General features: G+C 38.1%; 2 pseudogenes across 2 annotated transcripts; both read left to right on the top strand.

Moving 5' to 3' along the window:
• Positions 1 to 1,800: 1,800 nt before the first annotated feature.
• On the top strand, positions 1,801 to 10,608 carry LOC309612562 (tudor domain-containing protein 15 pseudogene; annotated as a pseudogene). Its single transcript has one exon. The product of its transcript is annotated as a tudor domain-containing protein 15 pseudogene (transcript).
• Positions 10,609 to 11,104: 496 nt separating this feature from the next.
• Positions 11,105 to 11,884, top strand: LOC309612565 (tudor domain-containing protein 15 pseudogene; annotated as a pseudogene). The gene has a single exon. The product of its transcript is annotated as a tudor domain-containing protein 15 pseudogene (transcript).
• The last annotated feature ends 337 nt before the right edge of the window (positions 11,885 to 12,221 follow it).

Raw genomic sequence — 12,221 nt, 5'->3', positions numbered from 1 at the left:
TCGAAAAGATTAATAAGATTTGTCAAGAAAAAATTGAGAAGACATAAATGAACAAAGTACAGAATAAAGGAGGAAATGGTCAGGCACAGATTTTAAAATAATATGCTTGTATTATTAAAACCATACATTAATAAAGTTGAAAACCTAGGGGAAATGGATGCACTTATAGAGAAAATAAGATGACAAAATTCATTCAAGGAATAGAAAACGTCACTAGACCTGTGGGCATCAAAGAATTTTGTATGGGAGTCACAGAGTTTTGTCTTCCCCAAAACACCCACACCTAGATGACTTCGTGGCTGTTCTTTTTTTCAAGGAACTGTTAATTACTTTGCAATATAAATTGCTACCGAATACAGAGAAACAGTGACTGTACCACAGCTCTTCTTAGGAGGTTAGTGTAATTTTTAAAATTAATTTTTCTTTTTCTTTTGAAATAACTTCAAACATACAGGAAAGATACAAGAGTAGAAAGAACATACCCCTCCCCGCCAAACCCCCCAAATTTGAAAGTAAACTGCTGACATCATACCCAATCACTCCCAGTACTTCAGTATCTATTTCCTACAAGCAAGGGCTTTTTCCTACATAACCCACAAACACCCTTTGGGATCAGGAAGTTAACATCATAAATGACTACTATCTATTTCATAGATCCAATTCCAGTTTCTACAAAATAGAGAAATAGAACTAAACGCAATAACATACATAAATACCTGATTCACAGGTGCTCAATAAATGGCCGTTACTTTCACCAGACCGTAAATTCACTGGGGGCTCCCGGGCTTCTTTCTTGAGCAGCCACTGCGGAGGCCTGTCTGCGCGCTCTGCAGTCTTTGCACAGAGAAGTGGGGTGACCGCCCCGCCCCGTGCCACATCCACGCGGCAATCTACAGCCTTTACACCCCCCCTAGACCCGCCCAGAGACCTTCCACAAGGCTCTAACCCAGGCCTTAGCCGGGCCGTGAGAGACAAGGCTGTGAGGGTGTCCACCTGGAGCTGGAAGCTCAGATTGGGCACCGCGCTGCCCGGGACCCAGGCAGCCCTCGTCCTCGGGCTGGAGGAACTACGCGCAGCTGCGAGCCTCCCGCTGCGCCCGCGGCCTTCACGCCCTGCGCATGCGCCCCGCGGCGAACAAGGGCCGAGAACAGGCTTCAAATGTGCCGCCATCTTGGGCCGCGGCCGTCTTCCTGGAGCTGCGGACAGAGCCGCCTGAACTGCGCTGGGGTCTCTCTGTAAGTCCACGCTCTACTTTTTAATGGTCAGCCTGCTGTAGGCAGTATTGTTTTCGATGGTGTCCGCTCTGCAGCCCCTCTGCGCCTTTGTTCCTTGAACCGTCGTGGCTTTGGTCTCAGGAGCGGGACCGGCCGTCAGCCCTCGGTCTGTGGTGGGATCCCGTCAGCTCCGCGACCTCCCTGCCTCATATCGGCGTTCGTTACTCGGCTCCCCGTGGGCGCCGGGTATCGTTGACCTGAAAAATGCCATTTTCAGAGAGGGTGTATCCCCCAGGGTCGGCTCAGTGATGGCTGATAGTGTTGTCCGGGCGCTTTTACTGTGGAGGTCAAAAGGCATCAAGTCAGAGTGTGGAGGTGCTCTTCTGAAGAAACTGAGTTTTGCTGAGTCATTTGATGGTTGTAATACTTTAATACACATTCAACAATAACCTTTCTACCATTATAGAATTTAGGGAAAAACGTGCCAGCCCTTTGCAGTGTAGCAGCTAAACAAGAGGGTAAAGTTCATCTCCCCCCACCCCCCCACCCCCGTTTTGCCAATTCCAGCTCCTGACTTATCCTTCATCCCTTCATCTGTTTGCAGAGAGACACATATTCCTGGGCATATGTAGGATATCATTTTTATTTTCTATACCTTACTCTGAGGCCCCCCCCCCAACTTAACAGGATTCCTAAGACCTGTTTATCAGAGCCAATAAAAATAGATGTAATTTACCGCTTTTCAGTAGTAACCAAAAGAATAAGAGATGCTCCGTAATTTATTTTACTCTTCCACCATTAATAAACTTGAGGTTGTGTGTGTGAGTAAAATTTATTTTACTCTTCCATCATTAATAAACTTTAGGTTGTGTTCAGCTTTACTGAAGTATAAGTGAGGTACAACAAACTGCGCGTGAAGTGTACAATTTGACATTTGGCAAATGTATATATGCCCATGAAACTATTATAATCGGGATAATAAATATATCCATCACCCCCAAGAGTTTCTTCTGCCCCCCTCACTATAGATTAGTTTGCATTTTCTAGAAATTTTACATAAATGGAATACAGTGTATATTCCCTTAGCTTTCTTTCACTCAGAATAATTATTTTTGAGATCCATCTGTGTTGTGGTGTGTATCAATACTTTGTTCCTTTTTATTGCTGATTAGTTTCCATTGTGTGGCGTACAGTCGTATGGTTCCATTTTTACTTCAGGAACAAACTGGTCATTCAGATTAGGGTATTTTGCAGACATTTTCTTGAAAATGAGTAAAGTGAGCTTGACACTTTAAGGAAAACAACTGGTGGTGTTTGTCAATGATAAAATTCAAGCTTTAAAGCCCAAAGTTTTCCAAAGGTGGAAAACTTGTGCCTGTCACTGCAAGCTTTGATGACTTCCCAGTATTTGAGTTTTTTAATGAGGTTGGTGGTGATATTAATTTGATTTGAGATGTTGGGTAATGTGCTATGTCAGTATATGGAAGTTCTGTATAACTGAACCAGTATTTTCAAATGAATCAATGTAGTATCTTTTAAAATCATTCATGTTTAAAAATTCCATTCAAAATGCATGATAGACTAAGGGATTTTAAGGTAACAGTACAAAAAGTTTATTTATATGGTTTAATATTCCATGTTGTAAATAATTTTTAAGAAATGACCACTCATAGAGTTTTTGTGAAAATCAAAAAAAGACTATCCTCAGTTATATAAAAAAGCTATTAAAGCGTTCCTCCCTTCTTTGAGTTGGCCAGAAAGTTTGTTCGGGTTTTTCTGTAAGATGAAAACCCGAACAAACTTTTTGGCCAACCCAATACATTATCTGTGTGTGGCCAGCTTTTATTCACACACTTTACCCAGAACAACCTATTGCAACATACTGAATGCAGAAGCAGCTGTGAGAATACAGCTACTTTCTATTAAGCAGACATTGAGATTTTCAAAAATTGTAAAGCCATATTACTCGTTAAATTTTTTTGGTTCTGAAAAATAATCTTTCATGAAAATATTAACATTTAATGGGTTTATTGTTATTTGAAAGTGAGTTCCTAAATATTTTAAAATTTTCTATTATTTCTAATGCGGTGAATGTTGACAGAAGCCAGATAAATGCTCTTTGGGTTATGTCCTAGCTGGGGCTGCTGTAACAAAATACCTTAAACTGAATGGCCTATGAACAAGAGAAATCTGTTTCTCACAGTTCTGCAGGCTGGGAAGTCCAACATCAAGGAGCTAGCAGATCTGATGTCTGGTGAGAGCCTGCTTCCTAGTTTATAGATGCCTGTGTTTTCATTGTATGCTCACACAGCAGAGAGCAGAGAGAAGCAAGCTCTTGTGACTCTTATAACCAATCACTAATTAGTGAAGGATACTAATTACATTCCCGAAGGCTCAATCCTCATGACATCATCTTATCCCCTCACATTGGGAGACAGAGTTTCAACATATGAATTTGGGGAGAGAGGACACACAACCTCAGTCCATAACAGGGTCCTCGTTAACTTTAGGTGTATAAAAGGGTCCTGAGGCCAAATATTTGAGAACCACTGGTTTAATGGAACTTTTTTTGGTGCTAGAGAAAGAGGCGTTGGGGGGTGGCTAGAGACAACTAAATTAGAGGAAGCTTGCTGTTTTAAATAGTGGTCAGGGAATGCTTCACCTGGAAGGAAACATTTCTGACCAAAAACTTGAAGGAGGTGAGGGAGCAAGCTGTGCTTTGGGAACAAGAGGCTCAGAACCCAGAGGCAAGAAATTCAAGGAATGGCAAGATACTGTAGCTGCAGTGTGATGAGTGTAATAGGAATAAGGTAAGAGAAAACGTGGGAGGTCCTGGTGGTGGTGATAGCAGTTAGATCTCATAAGGAGAGGACTTCATAAGCCATTGTGATGGCTTTAGTTTTTAGGAGCTACCGAATTTCTTGAGCCCAGTAGTGCATGTTGTGGTCTTATATTTTAAAAAAGATCATTCTGGTTACAATGTTGAGAATAGTCATGAATGGGGGTAGGGTGGAGTTAAGATAGAAGCAGGAAGACAAGTTAGGTATGCAGTATTACAGATGACAGGAAGGTAGTTTGGGCCAGGGTTGTAACAGCAGAGATGGAAGAAAGTGTCAGAATTTTTCTATGCTGTGCAGATGAAACTAATAGGATTTCCTGACGGATTGTGTGTGGGATGCAAAGAAGTGGAGTCAAGGGTGATTGAAGATATTTGGCCTGAGCAAATCTTTTTTATGTGGTAGATTATATTGACTTTTAATTGATGTCAACTTTGTTATACCTTCATTTTTTTTTGTCTGTGATTTTTTAAAATTTTAATTTTTTTTTGTAGCCTCTAGATTTTGTCTCTTGAAGAAAGCTTTAATGTAAGATTAGATTATTTTCTACTAATTCTCTTAGATGGTTTTAAAAAATTAGTTCTTTATCTGCTTGGGATTTGTTTTTGGTTTTGGTAAAGCATTTTCTCAACCTCTGCACTATTGTCATTTTGGTGTGGATAATTGTTTTTTGTGGGAGGTTCTTCTGTGCATTGTAGGATATTTAGCAGCATCTCTGGCATATACCTACTATATGCCAGTGGGAACGCCTGCTCTGACCCAGGCCCAGTTATGACAAGGAAATATATCTCCAGACATTGCCAAATATTCCCTGTGGGACAACATTGTCCCTGGTTAAGGAACTACTTCAATAAAGAATGTTAAAAAAAAAATTGAAGCCCTGATTTTGAAATACATAATTTAAAAAGTTCTCTATGCTGTTTTATTTCTCCTGCATCAATATCCTGAATATTGATATTCAGGATAGAATATCAAAGACCTGAATCTAGAAACCATTTAGAATGTATGGAGAAGATAGGAGGAGGAAAACCAAGGCACAGATGCTTAACTTGTGCCAGTCTTTTGGAACATGGTAACCTTGCCACAATACTAGTCAGAGTTTGACCGGAATTATCTTAAATTTTGAAAAAGGAAGAATAAGCTCATTCTATCCCGTAAGGGTGCTTTACCTGTTTTGTTTGTATTTTTGGTTTTGGATTTGTATCTTTTACCTTTTATTTCTTGTCCATGGTTACATGGGTTAGTTGAAAGAGCAGTGTGAAACAGTGGGAGTAATGTACATGGAGAACTGGACTGAATCAGAAAACATAAATTTAGACTCCTAAATTTCCTTTATCTTCACTTTTTTGATCTGAAAATGAAAATCTTATTGAAAAGATCAGCTAAACTAATGTACTGGAAACTTTTTAAAAAATGTAAAGCATTATAAGGAGCTCTTAATATAAGGAAAGAAATCCAAATTCCTTTTAGAAAATTTACAAATTAAAAATTTTAAATTACTTATATGGCTCAACTATATTTCTCTTGGACACCTCCCCCCCCCCACTGGTCTAGACTTATTAGATGTGAATTCATAGAAAACAAATCCCAAAACAGAGTGACATCATCTATAATATGTATTCTATAGAATCAGGGAATTTTAGTATAGGAAGGGCTTTCCATATCAATTTTAATAGTGTTTATAGATTGTATTTTTGCAAACCTTAGGGGAACTGTGATGCTGTGGATTTTTGACGTAAATTTAATTAATGAGTTTGTGAATTTTGAATTTAACTTTTTAAAATAGTATGCTTTTTTAAGAAGAAATAAAACATTTAAATATGATATACTAAAAAAAGCAGCGATGAGCACTAATTAGTGCCATCAGATTAATTTGTTAAGTTGTGGCTCTACTGTGTCTTTATTTGAACTTATCTGTATCTGATCATGTATAATTGTGGAACTATTATGTATGTCTGAGCCTGATTTTTTTCCCAATACTGTTATCAGACACAATATTAAGGCAGATTATATGATGGAGCTGCTTTAAGACAGTGTTCATCAGAATGGTTTTATTATTCTCATTTACTGGCTTTGTAATTAAATTGTATAAATTTATGAAATTATTAGAACACCACTTGTGAATCTAATTTATAGATGTTTTATGTTTTCTGTTAACTTTTTGCACCTTATGTTAGATTAAGAAGGATTTCTCCTATTGCAAAAAAAAAAAAAAAGGTTAGAAAAACCCTAATTTAATTCAACCCTCTCATTTTACAGATTTAGAATCTGATTCTAAGAAAAAACAGTTCCCCAAATTTCTTACTATTAATTGAGTCTCAAGTAGAACTCAAGTTTCCTGATGTCCTACTCTTGTATACACAGAGTAAGTACTTTCTGTGAATATGTTAATATTCTAAGGAATATAATATTGAATAGAGTTTGGCTCTAGAACGTCTTTATTTAAGTTATATCATTAAATAATTGTCCCTTGTATAAAATAATTGGTTTGGTTTTAAATTTCCTGTTTATTTTTTTTCCCTAATTTTCTCTGAGTTGTTATAGTTTGATCTTCAGATACACAAGGGTAGGAGCTTTATCCATGACCCAGGGAACCTTCTTCATGATTCTATTGAGCAAGCATTGGAGAGGCAGGTGAAGAAAGCTGATTGACATTCACAGAATAGGTTATTCTGTCTACCTGATTAAGAATCTTTTCCATAGTGAGCCCTTTGGTGTGCATCACGTGAGACCTACAGATTTTCTTTATGCGCCAATTCTGAGAGGCTAATCCACATGCCTCTTCTTCAGACTTATTTTGTTAACAAATTCTCCAGTCTTGCTCCTTCAGAATTACTAATCATCCTGCAGAAACTATTAGCTATTGCCTACTAATATGCATAAGTTCTTAACTGAAGCAGTCTTTTTCAGGCAAAATAGATGTATTGGTAGTCCTGTCAACTGTGAATATTTCCTGGGATGCAGTGCTTCAGCAGTCTATTTCTGGAAGTTAATGCCACTAACTTCCAGATTTCCAGAGCATGTGCAAATCAGGCTCAGATTTTTTTACCGCCTTCCTCTGTGAAACTCCCCGTGAGGCCATTTATATTGTTTGAGGGAGGGATCGCAGTGTGGAGGAGCAGGCTTCTGGTAGTTTGAGTAACCTGACCATGCGTATTCCTTTGGGCTTTCTTTGGCTTATTTGGTTAATACCCTATTCATTTAATAAAGGAGTCCTTTTGGCTACATTTGCTTTTTATACCTAAAGAGTGTGTTGTTCCTGAAAGACTTATGTATTTTTTTTTTTTTCCTGTTTACTCAGGTGAATAGTCACAAGACCCTTTGGGTAAATGCCAGGAAGAATGTTCTTGGTATATTCAAGTATATTCAAGCACGGGATCCTTTCTTAATAGTACTTGGTCTTCCCTTCATCTAAGGTATTATAGGTCTATAAACTGACTAAAGTCTGGGAATTGAGTAGAGGCCTGTGACTTTAAATAATGGCGGCTTATGCTGATATGAGTCTTTAGTGTATTGCTCATTGATTTTTATTCTTAAGGACTCCAGGGTCAAGTGAGTATTGTCTGGAATCTGTATAGATCAAACCATGCTGATTATCACACCAAATTAATTATCTAGGAGGAAATAAAAACGATACTCAGTACCCAGAACACCCTAAATCGTACCTCTTTCTCTAGCTTTCCAGTGGCCTGTTTCACTTTGTGGACTTGGGTCTTAAGTCTTAGAATCGGCTTCTGTTCTGTTATTTTATCTCTGAGATAACAACATTTATACTTTGATAAGGTTTTATATTCCTGTCCTTCATGCTTCTCTTCTTTTTATCCTTTTCTTCTGAGTTTTTGCATATTCTCTCAAAATATTCTTGTAGTCTATTTATGTTTATTTTGTGTTGGCTTTCCCCCTAAGTTTTGAATCTTATGTGTGTGTAATTTTTCCTAATTTCAGTTGTTGCATCTTTTTTTTTTTTTTTAATAAATTTATTTATTTATTTTTGCTGTGTTGGGTCTTCGTTTCTGTGCGAGGGCTTTCTCTAGTTGCAGCGAGCGGGGGCCACTCTTCATCGCAGTGCACGGGCCTCTGTTGTTGCGGAGCACAGGCTCCAGACACGCAGGCTCAGTAGTTGTGGCTCGCGGGCCCAGTTGCTCCACGGCATGTGGAATCTTCCCAGACCAGGGCTCGAACCCGTGTTCCCTGCATTGGCAGGCAGATTCTCAACCACTGCGCCACCAGGGAAGCCCAGTTGTTGCATCTTAATGACTACTTAGTCATATAAAAATGCATTATTCTCTTTTGGGTTTTTTAAAAACAGGAATCAGACTTTTGAAAAACAATTTTTTTTGCTGTTTCCTTCAGTACATTTATTCCTGAGGGGAGCATTTCCTTGGTTTCTTTTAAGTGGTTCCCTCATTTGTTTAGCTCTAGTACTTTCTCTCTCTCATCCTCATAGAAAGAAATTGTCAACTATTAACTCAGAGTCAAGAGGAAGTTGGGCTGTGTCCTGTCACTGTAGATGTTGGTTCTTACCTGAATTTGGGGGCTATTTTATACTTCTTGAATATTTGCATTACAGTTTTTAGAATCCCAGCAATCTAGAGAAAATTAGCTGGAGCCATAGTTATTGTAGAGAGCTTTACCTCTGTGCTAAAGATTTCTTTTCCTCTCTCTCTCCCTCCACACTTTTTGTGGGTACCCGTGTCAGTGACAAGGCCTGGATGTACTTAACCTGCCTCAGGGTCTTTCCATGCCTGTCTTTCCTTACTGGTGTCCAGGACTCAGCCAGTTTCCCTCAGAGAAGAATCCTGGAGTTGTATAATGATGCTGATAGGGTCCCAAATATTGCTAATTGACACAGAGTGGGGAGTGTGAACAGTGTGTCCCCTGTTGGTTCACCATCCACCCTTGCTTCTAGCACTCACCCCCTTGAATTATGGGTTGTTGGAAGAGGTCTGAATGAGGGAAAGTAGTTTTCTTACAGGAGGGGGAGGAGTTTTCCAGCAGTTTTTATTTGGCTTTCTTTTATTATACCATATCAGTCCAATATCTAGTAGAAATTTGTTAGTCTCTGAAAAATATTGCTTTTTTCTGTTTTCCAGTGATTATATATATTCTATTTTTTATGTTCTCTTGGTTGTTTCAATGGAATTTTTAAAGTGTGGAAGGCAGTGAACTGTTAAATGCATTTTGTTTCTCTTCATCTTGTCCAGTGTATATAACTTTTGCCAACATGTTCAGTTTGGTAAATGCAGGCATAGAATTGTTTTTAAGATTTGTGTTTACATACATATAAGGCTAATTTCATTTAATTTTGACAGCTGTCTGTCCAGAAGCTAATAGGTACTTATTATTTGCTTTTTAGAAAATGGATTCTACATCTCTGTTACCAACATTTTCAGATGTGGATCTGACAGTATCACACATAGAATGTTTTCCCAAGGATGTTCTGGTGAAATTTCAAGGCAGAAATAATAGTGAATGTGAGTTTGACTACCACATATTGCAGAGGGAAATACAGCATATTCCAAAAGTAAAAAATAATGTGGACATTGATGAATTTTGTTTGGTAGAAGAAAGAATGTCAGGAGAATGGCAGAGAGGAAGAGTTGTGGAAAAGAAAAATGATCTGTATACTGTGCTCCTCATAGATCACGGAGAAGAACTGAGAGTTGACAGTACGCAGGTTGCTTCAGCCTGTGGCAACTTATTTGATCTACCACCACGGGTAATGTTTGGCATTTTTGCCAACATATTACCAACTGGGGAAAAATGGTCTTCTAAGGCTTTGAATTACTTCAAGTCATTGATAGAACTACAAGTGAAAGGTTGTGTGCAAGCTGTTTTGCCTCTTCAGATGATGATGATTCTTGAAGTGCCAAAAATCATATCCCAGGTTCTTGAATTACAATTAGGGAGACTTATTGGTGGAGATTCATTTTGTCTTATTGTGGAAATGGTAAAAGAATTCCCCAAACAAATGCCAGATTCATTACAACATAAAAGACCTGAATTATCATTAAGTAATATTGATACTTTACTTGATATTCAACATGTTCTGGATAATTTGCAACCATCTTTGTCAGTAGGCAGTATTGAAAGTGTAAAAGTATCATCTGCTGTGAGCCCAAGTAAATTTTATTGCCAACTAATTAAATGGATTCCAGAGTTAGAAAACTTGACAGTGTGTTTGACTTTGCATTATGATATTGTCAGTCAAGAAGGTAGTCCCGTGTGTGATAATTTTGGAGTACTTTGTGTTGCCAAAAGGAGAAATGGACAGTGGCATAGAGGAATTCTTCAGCAGCTTTTGCCTAATAATCAAGTGAAAATTTGTTTTATGGATTATGGCAGTAGTGAGACTATACCCTCAATTCACGTAGAGAAACTTAAACAGGATTTTATTTTAGAACCATTATTTTCATTTCCATGTTCTCTGACATATTTACACAGTCCAGAGATGCAAGAAAATTTCAACTAAGTGTATTTAAACAAGCCTTGTTAGGACAAATAGTATATGCATACCTTGATTGGTTCAGTAAGGATGAGCATTTGTATTATGTAACATTACAAACTCAAGAGTCTACAATTACTCCTAAGTGTCTGCTAAAGACTGTAGGCACACAAGTACTTTGTCCAGTGTCTGATTCAAAAATCTCTAGTATGTTGAGGGAGACTAGTGCCTCAGATGTAAACGGCTTTGCCGTTGAGAGTTTTATTGCAAATACTGAATGGTCGATAGATTCTCTAAATAAAAAAGACATTGGGCTTCCCTGGTGGCGCAGTGGTTGAGAGTCTGCCTGCCAATGCGGGGGACGCGGGTTCGAGCCCTGGTCTGGGAGGATCCCACATGCCGCGGAGCAGCTGGGCCCGTGAGCCACAATTGCTGAGCCTGCGCGTCTGGAGCCTGTGCTCCGCAACGGGAGAGGCCGCGGTAGTGAGAGGCCCGCGCACCGCGATGAAGAGTGGCCCCCACTTGCCGCAACTGGAGAAAGCCCTTGCACAGAAACGAGGGCCCAACACAGCCAAAATTAAAAATAAATAAATAAATAAATAAAAAAGACACTTTGAAAGTAGATTTTCCTATTAAAACTGTAGAAATGGAGATAGAAGCTGTCTACATAGTTTTTGTAGCATATGTATTAAACCCATCAAATTTCTGGGTATGTACTAATGAACATCAGAATGAATTTCAAGATATGATGAAAAATATAAACAAATTTTATGATTTGTGTGAAAATGATGAACTGATTCTAAGAAATCCAGGACCTGGATTATTTTGTTGTGCTAGATACAGCAAGGACAGACGTTTTTATAGAGCTGTCATTACTGAAATTAATGGTTATAAAATTAATGTTTATTTTTTGGATTACGGAAATACTGATTCCATACCATTTTTTGATGTAAAAATTTTGCTTCCAGAGTTTTGTGAGTTGCCTGTCTTAGCCATGTGCTGTTCACTTGCATATATATTTCCCGTTGAAGATTTATGGGTGAAGGCAGCAGTTGATTATTTTTAAAAAATTGTCTTGAACAAAGCAATTTTGCTTCAAGTTATAGCAAAAAAAGATGAGAAGTATACTGTAAATATTCAGAATATTGAAGCCTCAGAAAATATTGATGTTGTCTCTCTTATGTTACAAGCTGGATATGCAGAATATTGGGAAGTAGAGCCAGAATGTTGTCCAAAATCTATAAGTGAATATTCAGTGTTAAATTTAAAATCTAAAAACAAAGTAAATATTAAGAAAGTCATATCTGCCCTTCTTGAAGGACCTAAACCTAAAAGTACCATTCAGATAAGCTAAAAGGAAGTAACTTTTCTTTGTTAAAGTCCCTAGATTTAAAAAACCCTTTCACCTTGTCTGTGAGACGTGAGCCACCATGGCCTTATAAAGAATGTGTGTTTAAACCAGGAACAGTCCTTGAAGTTAAGTGTTCTTATTATTATGGCCCAGGTGACTTCTCATGCCAGCTGCAATGTAAGTTAGAAGACTTAAACTTACTAATGGAACAACTTAAGGATTATTATAGTGTTCATTCTGATCCTTATCAGATTGGGCAGATTGCTTGTGTTGCTAAGTATTCTAAAGATGGGAAGTGGTATAGAGCTGCTATTTTGATGTGGTACTTGTTGATTATGGTTACCAGGAAAGAGTTTTAATTAAAGATCTTTGTG

Source organism: Balaenoptera borealis (assembly GCF_965194805.1).
Source record: "Balaenoptera borealis genome assembly, chromosome: 15".
In the NCBI taxonomy this organism is placed as follows: Eukaryota; Metazoa; Chordata; class Mammalia; order Artiodactyla; family Balaenopteridae; genus Balaenoptera; species Balaenoptera borealis.
Note: the sequence above shows the minus strand (reverse complement) of the source record. Positions and strands in the feature narration are given on the sequence as shown.